Source organism: Rhipicephalus microplus, unplaced genomic scaffold (genome assembly GCF_043290135.1).
Source record: "Rhipicephalus microplus isolate Deutch F79 unplaced genomic scaffold, USDA_Rmic scaffold_202, whole genome shotgun sequence".
NCBI lineage: Eukaryota > Metazoa > Arthropoda > Arachnida > Ixodida > Ixodidae > Rhipicephalus > Rhipicephalus microplus.
The window spans coordinates 16907-25000 of NW_027464773.1; the positions used below are offsets into that span (position 1 = coordinate 16907).

Sequence of the window (8094 nt, forward strand, 5' to 3'; positions counted from 1 at the left end):
GGCACACCGGCGACGCGAAAGAGCGCGAAAGCGCCCACGAAAGTGGCGTATTTGGACGTGCTTGACGGCGACCGCTGCAGGAGTACGAAAAACCACGTCAGCCGGGGCGAGCGACCCACGGCGGTCTGGGTGCTTATCGCTGCTATTATAGGGGCACCCCGGCAGACGCAGAAAAAAAAAATTTTTTTTCGACCTTCTTTTTTGCTGGTCGAGCTCGGGTAACCCAGGTCGCAATGGGAGCCGCGCACGAAAGCGGCGTCGCGAGACGCGTTCGCGGTCGCTAGTCGCACGAGCTCGGCAACCGCGTCAGCCGGCGCGGAGTTCGGGATGCCGACGGCTAAGTGGGTACCGCTGCTCGGATGTTCGCCGTTTTTGGCCGAGTGAGTGCTGGCACTCCGGCGAAGCGAAACGGGGCCGATTCGGGCACGATATCGGCGTATTTCGACGTGCTCGCCGGCGACCGTCGCACGAGTACGGCAAAGCGCGTCTGCCGGGGCGAGGTTTGCGATGCCGACGAAAAAGTGGGAAGCGCCGCTCGGATCTTCGCCGTTTTTGCAGGAGTGAGTGGCGGCCCTCCTGCGAGACCAAGAAGCATCGACTCGCGCACGATATCGGTGTCTTTCGACGTGCCCGCCGGCCACCGCCGCACGAGTACGGCAAACCGCGTATGCCGGGGCGGGGTTGGCGACGCCGACGCAAAAGTGGGAACCGCCACTAGGATGTTCGCCGTTTTTGGCAGAGTGAGTGCTGGCACACCGGCGACGCGAAAGAGCGCGAAAGCGCCCACGAAAGTGGCGTATTTGGACGTGCTTGACGGCGACCGCTGCAGGAGTACGAAAAACCACGTCAGCCGGGGCGAGCGACCCACGGCGGTCTGGGTGCTTATCGCTGCTATTATAGGGGCACCCCGGCAGACGCAGAAAAAAAAAATTTTTTTTCGACCTTCTTTTTTGCTGGTCGAGCTCGGGTAACCCAGGTCGCAATGGGAGCCGCGCACGAAAGCGGCGTCGCGAGACGCGTTCGCGGTCGCTAGTCGCACGAGCTCGGCAACCGCGTCAGCCGGCGCGGAGTTCGGGATGCCGACGGCTAAGTGGGTACCGCTGCTCGGATGTTCGCCGTTTTTGGCCGAGTGAGTGCTGGCACTCCGGCGAAGCGAAACGGGGCCGATTCGGGCACGATATCGGCGTATTTCGACGTGCTCGCCGGCGACCGTCGCACGAGTACGGCAAAGCGCGTCTGCCGGGGCGAGGTTTGCGATGCCGACGAAAAAGTGGGAAGCGCCGCTCGGATCTTCGCCGTTTTTGCAGGAGTGAGTGGCGGCCCTCCTGCGAGACCAAGAAGCATCGACTCGCGCACGATATCGGTGTCTTTCGACGTGCCCGCCGGCCACCGCCGCACGAGTACGGCAAACCGCGTATGCCGGGGCGGGGTTGGCGACGCCGACGCAAAAGTGGGAACCGCCACTAGGATGTTCGCCGTTTTTGGCAGAGTGAGTGCTGGCACTCCGGCGAAGCGAAAGAGCGCGAATGCGCCCACGAAAGTGGCGTGTTTGGACGTGCTTGACGACGACCACCGCAGGAAAACGAAAAACCACGTCAGCCGGGGCGAGCGACCCATGGCGGTCTGGGTGCTTATCGCTGCTATTATAGGGGCACCCCGGCAGACGCAAAAAAAAAAAAAATTTTTTTTCGACATTCTTTCTTGCTCGTCGACCTCGGGTGACCCAGGTCGCAGTGGGAGCCGCGCACGAAAGCGGCGTCGCGAGACGGCTTCGCGGTCGCTAGTCGCACGAGCTCGGCAACCGCGTCTGCCGGGGCGGAGTTCGGGACGCCGACGGCTAAGTGGGAACCGCCGCTCGGATGTTCGCCGTTTGTGGCCGAGTGAGTGCTGGCACTCCGGCGAAGCCAAACGGGGCCGATTCCGGCACGATATCGGCGTCTTTCTACGTGCTCGCCGGCGACCGTCGCACGAGTACGGCAAAGTGCGTCTGCCGGGGCGGGGTTTGCGATGCCGACGAAAAAGTGGGAAGCGCCGCTCGGATCTTCGCCGTTTTTGCAGGAGTGAGTGGCGGCCCTCCTGCGAGACCAAGAAGCATCGACTCGCGCACGATATCGGTGTCTTTCGACGTGCCCGCCGGCCACCGCCGCACGAGTACGGCAAACCGCGTATGCCGGGGCGGGGTTGGCGACGCCGACGCAAAAGTGGGAACCGCCACTAGGATGTTCGCCGTTTTTGGCAGAGTGAGTGCTGGCACTCCGGCGAAGCGAAAGAGCGCGAATGCGCCCACGAAAGTGGCGTGTTTGGACGTGCTTGACGACGACCACCGCAGGAAAACGAAAAACCACGTCAGCCGGGGCGAGCGACCCATGGCGGTCTGGGTGCTTATCGCTGCTATTATAGGGGCACCCCGGCAGACGCAAAAAAAAAAAAATTTTTTTTCGACATTCTTTCTTGCTCGTCGACCTCGGGTGACCCAGGTCGCAGTGGGAGCCGCGCACGAAAGCGGCGTCGCGAGACGGCTTCGCGGTCGCTAGTCGCACGAGCTCGGCAACCGCGTCTGCCGGGGCGGAGTTCGGGACGCCGACGGCTAAGTGGGAACCGCCGCTCGGATGTTCGCCGTTTGTGGCCGAGTGAGTGCTGGCACTCCGGCGAAGCCAAACGGGGCCGATTCCGGCACGATATCGGCGTCTTTCTACGTGCTCGCCGGCGACCGTCGCACGAGTACGGCAAAGTGCGTCTGCCGGGGCGGGGTTTGCGACGCGTACGCAATAGTGAGAACCGTCGCTCGGATGTTCGTCGTCTTTCGCCGAGCCAGTGCTGGCACTCCGGCGAAGCCGAACGGAGCCGATTCGGGCACGATATCGGCGTCTTTCCACGTGCTCGCCGGCGACCGTCGCACGAGTACGGTAAACCGCGTCAGCCGGGGCGGAGTTCGGGACGCCGATGCGAAAGTGGGAAGCGCCGCTCGGATCTTCGCCGTTTTTGGAGGAGTCAGTGGCGGCACTCCGGTGAAGCCAAGGTGCGCCAATTCGCGCACGATATCGGCGTCTTTCGACGTGCCCGCCGGCCACCGTCGCACGAGTACGGCAAACCTCGTCTGCCGGGGCGGGGTTTGCGACGCCGACGCAAAAGTGGGAACCGCCGCTCGGATGTTCGCCGTTTTTGGCAGAGTGAGTGCTGGCACTCCGGCGAAGCGAAAGAGCGTGAATGCGCCCACGAAAGTAGCGTATTTGGACGTGCTTGACGGCGACCGCCGCAGGAGTACGAAAAACCACGTCAGCCGGGGCGAGCGACCCACGGCGGTCTGGGTGCTTATCGCTGCTATTATAGGGGCACCCCGGCAGACGCAGAAAGAAAAAAAAAAAAAAATGGGGACATGGCGTGCGTCACCGTGCGGCTTCGCAGCGTTGCCGAAGTCGCCGAGCCCTTCGACTGAGCCGAACGGCGGACAGGGAACGTTGGTCGGCCGTTCTAACCTGTCGGTGCCACGCCGAGACGTCGTTAAGGAAAACCGCGTCGTGGGCCTCTACGACGCCGTCGAGTCGTTGTACGTTTGGTGTCCAGCGTGTCGGCGGCGAGTAGCGGACACGTCGTTCACGACTTCGGTCTTTCGCAGTCGACGCGAACTTGCGGAGAGTCGTGGTGCCTCACGTTTTCGGCAGAAACCGCGGCGGAATTTTCCCGTGCGTGCGCGCACGACCTCGGTGCTGTGCCGTCAGCGTAGTGTTGCACAAACTCGTGGCCTACCCAAGGTGCGGTACGTTTGCGGCCGTATCCTCGGTGGGAATTTCGTGAGTAGGGTCGCAAATTCTACGACCTCGGCGGGTTTGAGAGCGACGTAGACTTGTGGCACGCTCAACGTGCCACACGTTTCGGGGCACACCCGCGGTGAAATTTTCTCGAGTACGCTCGTATTAGTGCCCAAGGAGGTCTGGGTACTTATCGCTGCTATTATGTGGGGGTTCTCGTGAGCGGCGTACGCGAAAGCGACCGGGTGTCTGATATGCGGCGGGCTTCGGCCTCGTCAAGCGTGTCCTCGGGTCTGCTCCAGGGGAATCCACGGCAGTCGTCTGCAGCCTCATCCGCTTGATGCGTTAGGGGCTGGTTGTCGGACGGTGCCGTTTTACCACGATATCGAGGTGTGTTCCGTGTCGTCCTCGGGCGATTCAGATGCGAAAGCGCCGAAGACGCGGGCGTGACCCGTCGTCTGGCGGCTTTGCAGTCTCGGCTCCGTTGCTAGTTCCGGCCGGTCCACCGACAGTGCAGCGGGCTTGGGCAACCCGCACGGCGCGACCGAGTCGATGCAACGAAAAAGAGCGAGCATGAACGTGCTTCTTGCCGCACGGCTCCCACTCGTCTTTCGGGAAGGTTGTGCCGTAGCGAGCTCGAACGCCGTCATCTCGGAGTGCAAAATAAGCGTGTTGGGGCGCCTGAAGGTGGCCTCCGCCGCACACAGACTGCGTCCGGCCCGCCGAAGGCGAGGACGGACGCGCAGTCGAACGATTACCTGGTTGATCCTGCCAGTAATCATATGCTTGTCTCAAAGATTAAGCCATGCATGTCTAAGTACATGCCGAAATAAGGCGAAACCGCGAATGGCTCATTAAATCAGTTATGGTTCCTTAGATCGTTTCTTCCTACTTGGATAACTGTGGCAATTCTAGAGCTAATACATGCAGTGAGCCTGGAGCCCTTTGGGTAACGGGTGCTTTTATTAGACCAAGATCGATCGGGTTTCGGCCCGTATTGTGTGGTGACTCTGGATAACTTTGTGCTGATCGCATGGCCACGAGCCGGCGACGTTTCTTTCAAGTGTCTGCCTTATCAACTTTCGATGGTAGGTTACTTGCTTACCATGGTTGTTACGGGTAACGGAGAATCAGGGTTCGATTCCGGAGAGGGAGCCTGAGAAACGGCTACCACATCCAAGGAAGGCAGCAGGCGCGCAAATTACCCACTCCCGGCACGGGGAGGTAGTGACGAAAAATAACAATACGGGACTCTTTTGAGGCCCCGTAATTGAAATGAGTACACTCTAAATCCTTTAACGAGGATCAATTGGAGGGCAAGTCTGGTGCCAGCAGCCGCGGTAATTCCAGCTCCAATAGCGTATACTAAAGCTGCTGCGGTTAAAAAGCTCGTAGTTGGATCTCAGTTCCAGACGAGTAGTGCATCTACCCGATGCGACGGCTCGGACTGAACATCATGCCGGTTCTTTCTTGGTGCACTTCATTGTGTGCCTCGAGATGGCCGGTGCTTTTACTTTGAAAAAATTAGAGTGCTCAACGCAGGCGAGTCGCCTGAATAAACTTGCATGGAATAATAGAACAAGACCTCGTTTCTGTTCTGTTGGTTTTTGGAATACGAGGTAATGATTAAGAGGGACGGACGGGGGCATTCGTATTGCGGCGCTAGAGGTGAAATTCTTGGACCGTCGCAAGACGAACTACTGCGAAAGCATTTGCCAAGAATGTTTTCATTGATCAAGAACGAAAGTCAGAGGTTCGAAGGCGATCAGATACCGCCCTAGTTCTGACCATAAACGATGCCAACCAGCGATCCGCCTGAGTTACTCAAATGACTCGGCGGGCAGCTTCCGGGAAACCAAAGTATTTGGGTTCCGGGGGAAGTATGGTTGCAAAGCTGAAACTTAAAGGAATTGACGGAAGGGCACCACCAGGAGTGGAGCCTGCGGCTTAATTTGACTCAACACGGGAAAACTTACCCGGCCCGGACACTGGGAGGATTGACAGATTGAGAGCTCTTTCTTGATTCGGTGGATGGTGGTGCATGGCCGTTCTTAGTTGGTGGAGCGATTTGTCTGGTTAATTCCGATAACGAACGAGACTCTAGCCTATTAAATAGGTGCGGGGTTCCCAGCACCTTACAACCTTCTTAGAGGGACAAGCGGCTCCTAGCCGCACGAAACAGAGCAATAACAGGTCTGTGATGCCCTTAGATGTCCGGGGCCGCACGCGCGCTACACTGAAGGAAGCAGCGTGTCTTTATCCCTGTCTGAAAAGACTGGGTAACCCGTGGAACTTCTTTCGTGATTGGGATAGGGGCTTGCAATTGTTCCCCTTGAACGAGGAATTCCCAGTAAGCGCGAGTCATAAGCTCGCGTTGATTACGTCCCTGCCCTTTGTACACACCGCCCGTCGCTACTACCGATTGAATGATTTAGTGAGGTCTTCGGACCGATGTCCGGCGCGGCCTTTCGGTTGCGCCGGTCTGTTGGAAAGATGACCAAACTTGATCATTTAGAGGAAGTAAAAGTCGTAACAAGGTTTCCGTAGGTGAACCTGCGGAAGGATCATTAACGGATTGTGAAGGGTGAGCGCCTCAGCTGCGTCTGCGCCCGACACTTTCTGCCGCTGACCCCGTTTGGACGCGGGGTCGGCTTTTCCCCACGGGGCTGCCTGAATGTGGAGCGGCACCCCGTGACAAATTGTTGCGCCCAGCGGACGCCAACACCGCGACCTTGGACGGTCGGCCAGGTGGCGGACGCGGGTACAAACGGCGCAACGCACTCATAGGTCGGCTTTCGACCCGCCACTGCACCGTGGCTCGAAGCGCTCGAAATGCGCGACCCGACCGCTGCGGGACCGCCTAGTACTGTAAACAGGAGCGGCGGAGCGCGAACGGCGAGTCGTGGTTACGTCGGTAGAAGGCGAGGCTGCGCGTTCCCGAAACGCCAGCCGAGTGCCCTCCCGACCGTTCGAGCGTGCAAGAACGAGACCCGACAATCGCGCGGCGACTGCCAAGTACGAGAGGAACGGCACAAGCGTCGGCGGTCGGTCAAGGAACTGGCGATGTGACGGGTCCGCTGTGCACCAGTGCATACCGTCCCGCCGTCCGCGGCAAGCGCCTCCGCGTCCTCGGGTGACGGAGGCTGCCGGTCGGTTCTTGCAGGCGAGGGATCTCGCTGGCACCGGTTCGCGTTGACGCGCGGCCGGTCATGGCACGGCGATGCGACGGCCGAGGTGCGCAGTACTCGATGGAGGAACCGCACGCTCCGATGACCGTCCCGCCCTCCGCGGCGTATGCGTACCGACCGTAATGGTTGCAGCAGCGCCGGCCGGCTTTTGAATTCGCCACACGAAACACGGTGCGAGATCGCGGTTAGGGGAGCGTCGACGTTGCCAGGCGTTTTGCTTGCTGCCGAGGGAAAGGCGGCACGGCCACGTCGCGCTCGTCGCGATTAGCGGGTCTGCGCGCTTTGGGAAGGTGCCGCAACGACTTGCCGAAAGAGGAAGCACGGAAGAACGAGGGACTTGGACGTCCCGACAATTGAACGCACTTGCGGCCAGGCCCTTGCTGGCTTCGTTCTTCCGCCTCGAGTAGGCTCGTACGCGGCTCCGGCGCCGAAAGTGGTCCTTGGCACCGACTTCGGTGGACGTGGGAAGTGCCGCGCAAGTACGGCGCGCCTGGCTCCACCTGTTGGCTAAAGTAGGCAGCCGGATCGGCATTTTGGTGTGCGGTGGCAAACCGTGGATGCGAAAAAAGCTTGTGCGATTTCGTGGAACAAAAAGCGGGGGTCCCCCTTTTTATGCGGAGGAGACCGACCCGCCTGCCGTGGTGAACCGCGACGCCACGGTAAAAACGGGAGAGGCTTGTCGATGGGACCGTGCATCCCGCGCTCCACGGAGGCCGGGAGGCGGCCGCCCGAGGAAATGTGTAGCCGTCGAGGCCCGCATCTGCGTGCACTCTTATCCAAATGGGTGTACCGCAGGCATTTTCTGGTTAGGCGGGCCAATGAGAGCGAGCACACAACGATACCTACGGGTCCGGCTTGGAGAACCGGCTTCGACGCCTCCCGAGTATTTATAGAGGGGTGGACCACGAAAGCACTCGCAAGTAGCGAAAGCGAAACGCCGTCCGAAACACACCGTTTGCTCGATTTGCGGCAGCCGAAAAAGGCGCGGCAGAGTTTTGGAGTCCAAGCGTGCGCTGAAAAGCGCCCTTCTTGGCCACTGTTTGGCCGAGTGCCAGAAACGTTTGGTTTTGACTGTACGGAATTGAACAAACACTTTTTCACGACTCTAAGCGGTGGATCACTCGGTTCTCGGGTCGATGAAGAACGCAGCCAGCTGC

At 59.9% G+C, this 8094-nt stretch overlaps 2 non-coding genes across 2 annotated transcripts in view; both read left to right on the plus strand.

The window, feature by feature from the left end:
- Positions 1–4504: 4504 nt before the first annotated feature.
- On the plus strand, positions 4505–6319 carry LOC142792064 (small subunit ribosomal RNA). Its single transcript, XR_012890621.1, has one exon. It is a non-coding gene; the product is annotated as a small subunit ribosomal RNA (ribosomal RNA).
- Positions 6320–8038: 1719 nt separating this feature from the next.
- LOC142792063 (5.8S ribosomal RNA) overlaps positions 8039–8094 on the plus strand; it is a 153-nt gene continuing 97 nt past the window's right edge. The window contains exon 1 of the ribosomal RNA XR_012890620.1: positions 8039–8094. This exon is cut by the window's right edge and continues 97 nt beyond it. This is a non-coding gene — a ribosomal RNA (5.8S ribosomal RNA).